Source organism: Tupaia chinensis, unplaced genomic scaffold (assembly GCF_000334495.1).
Source record: "Tupaia chinensis unplaced genomic scaffold, TupChi_1.0 Scaffold000706_1, whole genome shotgun sequence".
Lineage (NCBI taxonomy): Eukaryota > Metazoa > Chordata > Mammalia > Scandentia > Tupaiidae > Tupaia > Tupaia belangeri.
The window spans coordinates 5883810-5897202 of NW_006160229.1; the positions used below are offsets into that span (position 1 = coordinate 5883810).

The following is a 13393-nucleotide window of genomic DNA, read 5'->3' on the forward strand; positions in this document are numbered from 1 at the left end:
CCAGGGCGGGGGAGGGGGGAGCAACAAAGAGCGGCGAGCGAGGGTGGCGTCTCGCCTCCCCAGGGACCCGGCTAACCTGCGCACGCACTCCCAGCAAAGCGGCCCCGGTCTGGAACCACCACGTTTGGGCCCCCAACTGCGGAACCCGGTGGTTCAGAGAGGCGTCGAGAGATCCCCTCTGACCCCTCCCTTTAGTAACGAGCTGGAGGGAGCGAAATGAGCCCTGAGCAGAAGCAGCCCACTGCCACCATCCAGCGGTCTTTACAAAGCTCTATGGCAAAGCGGCCTGTGGCGACTCCTTCATTCGCTCAAGGTTCAACTAATTTACCGAGCCTTCACCATGTGCCCAGCACTGTGCCAGGAGCTAGGAGGGCAGCCCAGAGTCATGTAGACACTCTCCACGCTGGCCCAGGAACTTGCAGTCTAGTGGGGGAGACCGATGGAAAAGAAGTGGGAAAATGAGCCAATTTGGATAAAGCTTGTATGGGGAAAGAGGGGTGTGCAGATAGTGTGATTAGGAAAGGAGGAGGTGGTATTTAAGCTGAACCCTGATGGACATGAAAGAAGCATCCTTAGAGAGGCGGGAAAAGCGTTCCAGAGACAAGGAGCAGATAGGAGAAACCCAGAAGGTGGAGACAAATCTTCCGTCCAGTAGAGTAAGGTGGTGATTGTGGTTGGTGCCATGAGAGCTGGGGAGAAGAGCAGGATAAGACTGGACCGCTTGGCAGGGACTAGATGGTGGGCTGCATCCTGGCCCATGGGCAGGCAGTCTTACTACAAAGTCCATGGAGACCACTGGATGAATGGCCTAACCCTGGGGCATACCTGATTGGAGTTCTTTCCTTTACCTCCAGTTTGCTTTGGGTATGAGTGTAGATTCACATTCATTCCTGAGAGGTAATACAGAGAAATCCCTGTACCTCTTACCCAGTTTCCACCCAATGGAACTGTGGTACAAGGTACCAACCAGGATATTGTCTCTAGTACAGTTTACCAATCTTACTCCTATGCCCCTGGCTTCTCTTGTAGTCATCCGTGTGTGTATTTACTTTCATACAATTTTATCACATGCATGCACCCAGTCAGTATACAAAAGAGATCTATCATTACAAAAATCTCTCCTCTTGCCGTTACATCTACAGCTGTCTCCCCCGGCCCCTCAGTCCCTCACCATTACTGATCTGTCCTCCCTTGCTGTAATTTTGGCGTTTCATGAAGGTTATGTAAATGAGTGATAGACAAGGAGTCTTCAGAAAGTTCGTGGAAATGCATATCACGAAAAAACTACACATGGATTTCAAAGATGTTTTGTAGCAAAATAAACTCTTACCACAATTCCATTTTCCCATGAGTTTTTGAAGTCTCCCTTAATGCTACTCATTTGACAATTGACTTTTTCTCACTCATCTCAATTCCCTTGAGGTTCATCAGTCATTCCATGTATCCATAGTTCATTCTTTTTCATTGCCGTGTAGTATTCCAGGTGTGAGTTATATATTTCAATATCTTTATAGCTATCTAGGTATAGATCTATATATAGCTATCTAGAGATACCTACATGTAGATATATAGATACACACATATATGGATATATCTACATACGTATAGATAGGTATGTAAATTTTGCCAGAAGGCATGAGTGTTCTCCAGAGAGAGAGAGATGAGAGACAGGAGTGGCGGGGGAGAGGGGATGAGAAAGCACTCCCATGAAGAATGGCTACACAACATTCTCTCCTCCATTTCTCCTTGATTTCTGGATTTGGGGCACACAAGCACGTGTCCCCTGTGTTTCTCAAGCTTCCAGGTCCAGAGCTCGAACAACACAGTGGGCCACATGGAATCCAGCTGCCTTAACCACCACATAATGGGCTGGCCCAATCTGATTTATATTTTTAAAAGAACACTTTGACCACCTACGGTATAGAGAATGGTTCAGAAGAGACAGAAACGGGGCTGGACTGTGGTGCAGCAGTAAAATACGATGTTCTGCGAGGCTGACCCACACAAGAAGGTGGTTTGCATCCTCCCTGAGGACCCAGGCACGTGTGTGTTCATGGTCTAGGGCTGGTCGAGGTTAAAAGGGGATGGATCATTGTGTTAGGAAACTACTGGTGCTGTCTCTCTCTCTCTTTCTTGGTCTCTCTCTTCTCTTTCAGTCATGGAAGAAATAAATAAAACAATAATGGAAGCAGGAAGACTAGTTGGGAGGATTTCCTAATAGTTGACATCAAAGCTGCTGGTGGTTTAGGTTAGAGTGGTGTCAGTGGAGGGAGGTGGAAGGATTCGATGAAACATGATTGAAGAGACAGTATAGGGTAGATAACTGCTTTGAAACCTTTCACTGTAAAGGAGAAGAGAAACGGAGTGGAACTGGAGGGGTGAGTAGAGACCACAGAAACTTCTGGAATTCGAGAGAGCTTGTTAGCAAACAGCTTCGGGATAATCAGTAGGGAGGGGGTGGTGAGGCATAAAGCAGAAGGGTTTGCTAAATGAGCCAAGGTGAGATGCAGTGAGAACTGGGTTTTCAAGGACAATCAGCCCTGGCAGGCTGAGACCCTGGAGAGAGGCATTCTCCATTGTAAGGAAGACCATGGGAGCAGATGCTGACTGGGGAGGGGTTTATAGAAATATAGACTGTCTGTGGATGATAACGGGTGCGACATCTTCAGCTGGACTGGTGTGAAGTGTCTTCGTGTTGGGTAAATTCATTTTACAAGCTGTGGTGATGTACAGTGATTGAATGTATAAAGTTGAAATAATAAAAATTGAAATTAAAAAAGAAAGATATCAAGTAGAGTCTAATGACTCCCATTTCCCCCTGTGATGATCCCCTTCACCAGAGAACTCACAGCATGGGCCTTTTGCAAAGTCCCCTTCACTCTCCCTGGCATCAGGGCCTGGGCCTTTTCATTTTCCATTCCAAGCCCTTAGAAACACTGAAGTTTGGTCTTTCTGGGTGGCAAGAGACACTCTGCTAAACACTGCCAAGGAAAAGAGGAAGCCCATCTGCCCCACCCTAGCCACAGTAGATGCTGAACAATCAGCCCTACCACAGGCAACTCCCCGGAATACCAGTCCTGCGTCCAGCCCGAGATGGAAGCTCTGGCCAGAGGACCTCTCTCAGGGAATCTTCTGGCCTCCTCTGGCACTCAGTCAGTGTCATTCATTGTTCTTTCTTCCCAAGCTTTCTTTCCTTCCCCTTTGTTCCTTCTTTCTTCTTTCCATCTCCTCCTCTGCTCCACTCCTCTTCTCCTGCCTCCCCTACTGTTCCTTCCCTCCCTCCCTTCTGCAGATACTCCTGATGATCCTACTTAGGTGCAAGGGCGCTGGCCCACCTCCCACATTGCTCCAGCTTGGTCAGCATCCAAGGCCAGTCCCGCATGCCTCTTCACACTTCATCACCTTGGATTCAGACTAACTTTAGTGGGTCATGGAAACACACTGTTCCACTTAACGCGTGTGGGGGACTGTGGTATGTGTTACAGAATAAGCCAAACAGATAAAAGGAAAGGGGTTGCCCAAACTGTGAACCCGTATACTACATTTTGGTAACATTTTCAACATGAAGAAGCAAAAAAAAAAAAAAAAATTAAATAGACTAAAATCAGATGGTGTGATCTCAGATCTGGTATTTTCTCTTTGTTTCTATTGTTTTTGTTTTTTGACATTACCATAATATCCAAGTGCATTCTTATTGTATTTTACAAATGTATCATTGACCCACAACAGATTGGAAGTGAAAAACATAGTCAGCTGGTTTTTATATCATAGACCCTAACTTCCAGAGCATTTTTTTTTTGAAGTCTTGTTTTTTATCTGTTTGGGTAAGGAAATAGGCATGAGGAGAAGGGTCTCTGATTCCAGTGACTTTGAAGTACCTCGGAGGGAAATATGGATCATTTCTCAGAAGACAAAGTGATCGAGTCCCTCACCTTCTCTTCCATAAGTATGTAGGACTAATAAATCTGAGTTATTGAAAATGTCTCACCACACAGTTTGCATGCATTATTTTATTTACTCTCATGTTAAAGACTGTTATCCCCACTTTACAGATGAGGAAACTGAGACTTAAGAGCTTAAGAAACGTTGGAGTCAGGATTTAGAACCAAGAAATAGGGCCAGCTGGTGGCATGGTGGGTAAGGCTGCTAGATCCCACATGGCTGACTATGCAGTTCAAGCCTGTACCTGGTGGTTTGAGCCTGTATGCCCAAAATCCCAAAAGGAAAAATGGAGGAGAAGGGATTGTGGTATGGCCATCCCCCATGGGTAGTGCTTTCTCACTTTCTCTATCTCTGTCTCTGTCTCTCTACAGCAAGCACATGTGCCCTCTGGCTAAAATAAAATAAAATAAAATAAAATAAAATAAAATAAAATAAAATAAAAACCAAGCAACATGCATAGCTCCAGAGTTCTCGGTCTAAACCAGTATACTCTACCTCCAAAACAGTGAAAGGAGAATGCTCATCGCTTTCACTACATGCAAAGTGGCTGCTTCTTTCAGGGACATGATTAATTATTTCCAAAGTGGTGCTGAGTCCTTCATCTGACCTTTCCCTGTTGATGGAAACCACAGGGAGACTGTTCCTAGACATCCAGTGTCCCCTTCCACAAGGAGTCTCCAGCTTCCTGACAACTGGTCCATTTTATAATCATCACATGTCATGGCGATGAGGGAGCCCAACACAATCAGCGAACACCCTTCCTGTCTGGCCAGTCTTACCCCCATCTCTTCCCACTCAGTGTCAGCTTGGGATCTAAAAAGCCTTGCAACACATTCTGCACGCTCCTCTCCTGAATCCTTGTTATTGCAGTTCCTTCTGCCTATAACACACTTCCACCGACTTCCAAGACAGCTTTACATGTCATAGGAAACTCAACCTCAGGAAGTTCAAAGCCAGATTCCCCCTGCCTACCCCCACTTTGACCTAGTTTCCTCTCTATATTCCATGCCTCCATTGATAGAGTGCTACCCACCCAGGTGCCCAAAGTGAAACTTTGCTAACTTTTGACTCCTTCTTCATGTGCAATAGGTCACCAAGTTCTGTAAGTTCTGCTTCTTAAATGGTGAGGCCTCACCTCCTCTTCCAAGTGATCCCTGACCAACTGAGTCAGGCAGAATCCATTGCTCCCATGGTCCTTGGTTCGAGCTGTTAGCACGGCAGATCATCAGGACATACCTGGTGATTTCACATGTCTATCTCCCCACTAGATCATAGACTCCCAGAAGGCAGGCAATGTGTCTTTCCTGTTTTACTGCCAGTTTCTTGGAACATTAGGTACTAGATTCATAGTTTTTTAAGAAATATTTTATGGGATTAGAAGATGGCATAATGGTTATGCCGCTGAACTCCCATGTAGTTGACCACAGTTTGAGTCCCGGACCCAGCGGCTTAAAACTCATGCAGGGTGCGTATGCGTGCGTGCCCAAGATCCCGAGAGGAGAATGGAGGAGAAGAGATTGCGGCATGGCCATCCCCCCTAGGGGTGATTTCTCACTTTGTCTCTCCATCTCTGTCTCTCTGGTAAGTGCATGCGCCCTATAGCAAAAATCTCTCTTAAAAAAAGAAATATTGCATTATGGTAAAATATAAACATACAAATAACAAAGAAAATAGTATAATTAAACTTCCATGTACCTGACCCCTAGTTTTAACAGTTATCAACACATGACCAATTTTTTAAAATTTACATTTCTACCTCCCCCCGCCAATGCACACACACACGGGACTATTTTAAATCAAATGCAAGACATCATATCATACCATAAGAAATGTTTCTAAGAGCTAATTTATTGGCCCAACTGTGGGTGGTGGAATGATAGCATAATTCTCTGCAATGAAGGAAGCTATAGGGAAGACTGTGGGTTTGGTTCCCCGGTCATACACATCAACTGTGAGCATGAGACCATGATCCTGGCTGGCTGAATGGCAGTGGGGGGATGGATGTCAGCATGAGGCCCTTTTGGGAGTGCTTGTCTTTCTCTCCCTTTGTGTCTCTCTCTCTCATGAAAGTAATAAACTGAAAAATAAACTTCCTTCTTTTATTTGAACATAAGCACGATATCATAATCACACCTAAGAACAGCTAAAATTCCTTAATACACAGTCAGGATTTAGAATTCTCCAGTCGTCTTTCAAATGGTGTTTACAGTTCATTTATTTCATCCAGGATTATTTTATTTGTTATTATTATTATTATTACTGGGTTATGACATCTTTCTGTATGTTTTTCTATGCAAAAATGCATCATGACTTTCCCAACTCCCCAATATTATTTTCATGCCAGAGGGCACTTGCCCACTAGAGGGAGAAGGAGGGAGAGAGAGGCACAGTCACCCTGCTACCCCCATTCTCCACCTCTCCATCCCATCAGGACCTTGGCGCACATGCACGTGTGACCTGTATGTTTGCAAAGCCATAGGATTCAAGTCGTGATCATTCATGTGGGACCCATCTTGATATGCCCACTGCCCCACCAACCAGGATATATATTTTTTAACTGACAGAGGATACGTGTGTCTCACCATAGAGAGATAAAGAGACAGAGAGAAATAAAGCACCCTCCAGTAGGGCGTAAACATGCCTCAATCCCTGCTCCATTTTTCTACCCTGTTGGGATTTGGGGCAAGAAAGCACAAGGGCTGGAGCACGTGGGCAGGAAGATGGCGGCCGGCTTCAAAACCGTGGACATTCTGGAGTATTACAGGAGATTTCTGAAGGAGAGCTGCCTTCCCGATGGGAGAGAACTTGGCGAATTCAGAACCACAACTATCAACATAGGTTCAGTTAGTACTGCAGATGGTTCTGCATTAGTGAAGCTGGGAAATACTGCAGTAATTGAAGTTAAAGCGGAATTTGCAGCACCACCAACAGATGCCCCTGATAAAGGATATATTGTTCCAGATGTGGATCTACCACTCCTGTGTTCATTGAAATTTCAATCAGGACCTCCTGGAGGAGAGGCCCAAGTGGCTCCCAGTTCATTGCAGATGTCATTGAAAATTCACAGCTAATTCACAAAGAGGACTTATGCATTTCTCCAGGAGAGCATGCTCGGGTTCTGCACTGTGATCTTATTTGCCTCAACTATGATGGAAACATTTTGGATGCCTGCACATTTGCTTTGTTAGCGGCTTTAAAAATTGTACAGTGGTTGGGACCAGCAGTTAGCGTAATGGCTATGTTGCTGGACTCCCATGTAGTCGACCGCAGTTCAAGTCCCAGACACGGTGGCTTAAACTCGCGCCAGGCACATGTGCGTGCATGCCCAAGATCCCGAGAGGAAAATGGAGAAGGGATTGCGGCATGGCCATCCCCCCTGGAGGGTGATTTCTCGCTTTCTGTCTCTCTGTCTCTGTCTTTCTGGCGAGCACACACGCCCTATAGCAAAAAAAACTCTCAAAAAAAAAAAAAAGTCCAGTTGTCTGAAGTTACTATAAATGAAGAAACTGCACTAACAGAAGTTAATTTAAAGAAGAAAAGTTCTTTGAATATTAGAACTCACCCAGTTGCAACATCCTTTGCTGTGTTCGATGACACTTTACTGCTAGTTGATCCTACTGAAGAGGAAGAACATGTGGCAATGGGAACCTTGACGGTAGTAATGCATGAGGAAGGCAAGCTCTGCTGTCTTCACACACCGGGGGAAGGGGGCTGACGGAAGCTCAACTTCAGGACTGTATGAGTCGAGCACTTACAAGACACAAAGAAGTAAAAAAACCTGATGGATGAAATAATTAAGAGTATGAAACCCAAATAACAGACACAAATTTTTCAAAACAGATTTGTAAAAATTGTATTTCTTACACGGTGCACAAACCTTTTATACTAAATAAATATTAAACTACATTCTTAAAAAGAAAGAAAGAAAGAAAGAAAGAAAGAAAGAAAGAAAGAAAGAAAGCACAAGGGGCCCATTATGTTAATTTTTTCTTTTGTTTTAATTTGTTAAAAGATTTTTTTTTTTGTCATAGGGTGCATGCACTTGCAGGAGAGAGAGACACAGACTGAGAGAGGGAAAGTGAGAAATCACCCCTCAGGGGGCATCCCCATGCCACAATCCCTTCTCCTCCATTCTCCTTTTGGGATTTTTTGGCATACACGCACACATGCCCATCATGAGGTTCAAGCTGCCGGGTCCAGGACTCATGCTGTGGTTGGCTACATGGGAGTCAGCGAAGTAAGTTACATTACTCCATCTGCTAGTCCCTCACACCCATTATGTTTTTAAAGTCGCCAGAGCTGGGGACAGCAGATGGCATAGTGGTTATGTTACTGGACTCCCACATGGCCAACCATGACCAGGTTGCTTTAAACTCACACTGGGTGAGTGTGCATGTATACCAAAGATGCCAGGAGGAGAATGGAGGAGAAGGGACTGTGGCATCACCATCCCCCCTGGGGGGGATTTCTCACTTTCCCTCTCACTTTCTACCCCCCCCCCGTCCCAGTGCTTGTGCCCAGTGGTAAAAGCCTCTCAAAAAACAGACAAACAAAAAGTTGCCAGGGCTAGGACCCAGACCATGAGTGGCCATGTGGGATCTGGCTCCCTTAATCACTAGACTATAGGATCAGCCCCAATCAGGTTATATTTATAAGCTCATTTACTACATTCGGTTACTGTGTCTCTAACCAAAGGTTCTTAGATGGATGGACGGATGGATGGATGGATGGATGGATGGCTGAATGAATCCTCCCTACTTTCTCTCACCCACTTCTTCCATAGTCCAAATTCTGCCTATTTTACAAAGATTCGTTTATGTGATGCCAGATCTGCTCAAACTTTTCTCTGATACCGCAGGTAAAAGTAATCTCTTGTTCTGTAGAATTCTTCATAAATGTCTCTTGCCCTTACTACATTTCATGTTCTATGAAAGATTTTTGAAGACAGCGTAATTCTCCTGTGAAGTTTTTGGCTCCTTGAAGGTAAGTCAAATGTCTTAATCACTATCGTGCACTTCGTGGCACCGAGTGCAGGTCCTTGCTCATATGAGACAGTCAAATGCATTATTCCTAAGCTGTCTGGAGTTAATAATAAACAACATTTATCTGCAGTAGACCTGTGCGGGGCGGGTGTGGGCTGCCCATGGTCCTGCCTGGCAAGGAGAGCTGTGGGAGAGAATCGCAGAATGGACTCTGTTGAGGGTGCTTGTGTCTCTCTCTCTCTCTCTCATGAAATAAAGGTTTAAAGGAAAAAAAATAATAATAGACAACAAAATTTATAGAATCTTTTGTCTCCCTCCAGTATAGTTGAAGCTTTATGAGCTTTGGAAGCTTGCAAACTCAGATTCAAGTCTGGCGTGGCCTCCTGTTGGTTGTATGGCCCAGGGCAAGTTATCAACTCAGTTGTCTCCAGACTCTTGTTCACATGCTCCCTAAAATAGCTTGGAAGACCTGTGTACTTCCTTACAGCATTGTGAGTTGATTTCTCTGTATAAATAATTAGAAAAGGAAGTTATTTCTGATATATAGTAAATGTTTGCACTCTGAAATAAAACAGAAACATCACTTTTTTCGGTCTATTGGCACTTTAAAATAAAACAGAAACATCACTTTTTTCGGTCTATACAACTGACTCTAAATACAATCACAATTTTATCCCCACTATCAGTCACTTAAACATGATTAACTGTCATAGCAGTTGGAAATTTTTTTCAGAATTATTTTATTTAATTCTATTCATTGTCATTATTTATTTATGTATTTGAACTTGATCTGAGAGAGATGGAGAGAGAGAAGGAAAGTGAGAAAGCAAACTGCCAGGTCCAGGACTCAAAGTGGGATCAGTTATGTGGGAGTCCAGCCACCCTTAACCATCACGCCACCTGCCAGTCCCAGCAGTTGGAAATTTTACATCATTTCTTTTTTTTTCCTTAAACACATAAGCAGGATCTTCAAAACGCTCCTGGACAATGTATATCATGAAAAAATGATGCATGGATTTCCATTTCTTTTGCACAGAATAAAAACTCTAATTTCCACCACCTTTTTGAAGTCCCCACATAGCTCTATCTCATTTCTCTCACAACATTTTTCCCTAATATAAAGTATTATGCAAATAAGTCTGGTTTTGCTCACTCTATATACTTAACAACAGGGATGCGTTCTAAGAAAGAGGAAGTATGTGAACATGATAGAGTGCACTTACACAAAGCTAGATGGTGTGGCCTACTACACTCCCGGACTATACAGTACAGCCTCTATGCCCCTAGGCTACAGACCAGTACAGAATTATACTGTACTGACTATGGGAGGCAATTGTAACACAATGGTAAGTATTTACTTCACTTCTCTAGGCTTTGGGGAGACAGAGAGAGTGAGAGAGAAAAATAAAACATCCCCATCCTCAAATGGCCATGATCATGCCACAATCCTTCTCCTCCATTTCTCCCTCCTTCTGGGATTTTTGGGATGCATACACACCTGCCCAATGTGTTTCCCAAACTGCTGGGTCAGGGACTCTAACCACAAGTCAGCCATCTGGGAACCAGCTGATTTTACCACCATGCCACGAGCCCTATGAGTTTTTTTTTTCCTATTACATAATTTGCTTTTTTTAATTTTTTAAATGGTTTTGTTAAAAATCAAGACTCAAACACACACATTAGCCTGAGCTGACACAGGGCCAGTATCCTCAATATTATTCTCCTCTGCCTCTATATCTTGTCCTATGATGGACAAAACAGCATGAGGTTGGGACCAGCCAATGGTGTGATGATTATGTCACTGGACTCCCACATAGACAACCACGGTTCAAGTCCCAGACCTGGTGGCTTGACAATCATATTGGGTGCATGTGTGTGCATACCCAAGATCCTGGGAAGAGAATGGAAGAGAAGGGATTGTGGCATGGACACCCCTCCTGGGGAGTGATTTCCCACTTTCTCTCTTGCTGTGTCTGCCTCTCTCTCTCTCTCGCCTTCTCTCTCTCTCTCTCTTTCTCTCTCTCTCCAGTAAGCACACACACACTAAGGCAGAAACCTCTTCAAAAAAAACCCCACAATTTTGATTTAACGTGAGATTAAATCAAGCACATGAGCAAACAATGCAATCAAGGGACATGGTAAACACAAGACAAATGGGGCAGCTGCTGGCATAACACAGCATACTGACTGAGAGTAAAACTTCACGTTTTATAGGGGGCCAGCAGGTAGTGTGGTGGTTAAGGTGCTGGACACTCCCACATGGCCGACCACGGTTTGAGTCCTGGACCTGGTGGCTTACTTCCTCTCTCTCTCTCTCTGTCTGTCTGTATCTCTCTGGTCAAATTAAAAAATAAATGAATGAATAAATAAAATTAAATAAATAATTTTGTAAAAATCTAAAAAAAACTTCACTTTTATAAATAGAGTGTACTTTAAAATAAAGGTAAGAATTATAGTATAATAAATACATAAACTAGTAACATTTTTATCATTATCAAGTATTATGTACTGTACAGAATTGTATATGCTATATATTTGTAATTATTTTTAAAATTTTATTATTGTTTTTAAGTTGGCTATAGGGCATTTGTGCTCATCAGGAACAGAGAGAAAGAGGGAAGGTGAGAAAGCAAGCCACCGCGTCTGGAACTCGAACCGCAGTTAGCCAGGTGGGAGTCCAATGCCCCTACCACCACACCACCTGCTGGCCCCGGAATGTACTATATTTTTACTTGACTGTGGGTGCCGTAGATTTGTCGGTTTGTTACCACCAGCAGCACCATACATGTGTGAGTAATGCACTGCACTTTGATGCAATAGTTTTTCAGTTTCTTTATAATCTTATGGGACTATCATCATACATGCAGTTCATGCACAACTGCACTCCGCAACATAAAACGTGTGTACAAATTTCGGGAACCAGCAGTTAGCGTAATGGCTATGTCGCTGGACTCCCAAGTAGTCGACCGCGGTTCGCGTCCTGGACCCGGTGGCTTAAAACTCACGCCGGGCGCGTGTGCGTGCACGCCCAAGATCCCGAGAGGAGAATGGAGGAGAAGGGATTGTGGCGTGACCATCCCCCCGGGGGGGGGTGATTTCTCGCTTTCTGTCTCTAATGTCTCTCTCTGTCTGGCGAGCGCATGTGCCCTATAGCGAAAATCTCCAAAAGTGTGTACAAATTTTAAATATTATCCTTCACTATGAAGTTCCACATGATAAAAAGTTTTCTGGATAGAGCTCTCTGAAGTACACACTTGATCAAAAGAACCTAAATATTGTATAGAATTTGAAAGATAGTTTAAACGTACAGAGTAAAACATTTTTGGAAATGTATTTCTTACAGATGGATGATGAATGCATCTGTGGATAAATATTGCTTATTGTTCAAATGAGAAAAAGTTCAGTAGCGATTTCATCCTAAGTCCTTTTGGGTGACTGTAACCTCTAGGAAGCCTTGTTCACATAAATAGGTCGAAGGAAATGAAAAGGGTTTTCTCACAACGTCGGCACAGAATCTTTTGTATTTCTTTCAAATTGTATGCCAAAAATCCTATCGTGATCTATCATCGAAAATTAAGTTTAATGTTTATTAGCTGGCCATTCCATTAGTTCCTTCAGCAATTTTGTGGAAGAGAAAGAAATGGAAACCACCTGTTTTGCAAAAGGTCTTGTTATGCAGTGATTAGGGTCAATTATTTTTCCACATCAACACCCTTATTTTGGCTTTTTCCTTTGTTTGGTGCTGGGAGGTTTCTATACCCTGGAGCTATGTACCAAGTCAGATTAGGAACAGGGGAAGAGGATGATTGTTTTACTTTTGTCAAATGGGAGAAGAGCTGTTGAGAAAGAGGAGGTGGGAAAGGAGAATCCACCAGCCTGAGGCACAGTTCTCAGGCAGATCAAGTTTAGGAAGTTGAGGTTCTAGAAACTGACTTGTTTATAGCTGAATATGTCCACTGACTCTGAGCAATTCTTCTCTCCCCAGTGATGAGCATCCCTGGTATCTGCATTATATAAATCACAGGATTATTGTGAGGGTGGAATTAAATTGCATATATGTGTAAAGCACCTGGCACACTGTCAGATATGCTGTAGATGTCCAGGAAACGTTAGATACCTTCCCCACCTTTCTATCTCGACATTCCTGTATTTACACAAGTATAATTGACCATCTTTTGTTTATTTTTTTAGAGAATTTAAAAAGCATGTTAAAGGGCCGGCAGGTGGCACATTGTGGTTAAGGTCACTGGACTCCCACATGATCTACCTAGTGTGGTTTGAGTCCCAGACCTGGAAGCTCACTTTCTCTCTCTTTCTCTCTCTCTCTTTCTGTCCCTCTCTGGTCAAATTAAAATAAATAAAGTTAAATAAAATAATAATTCTAAAAAAAGCATGTTAAAAAAGATTATGTGATTTGGCCAAGGTTACACATGAAATAAATAAAAGTGGACTAAAAATTTGATCAAGAC

At 43.4% G+C, this 13393-nt stretch overlaps 1 pseudogene; it reads left to right on the plus strand.

The window, feature by feature from the left end:
• Positions 1–6662: 6662 nt before the first annotated feature.
• On the plus strand, positions 6663–7759 carry LOC102493744 (exosome complex component RRP43-like; annotated as a pseudogene).
• Positions 7760–13393: the final 5634 nt, after the last annotated feature.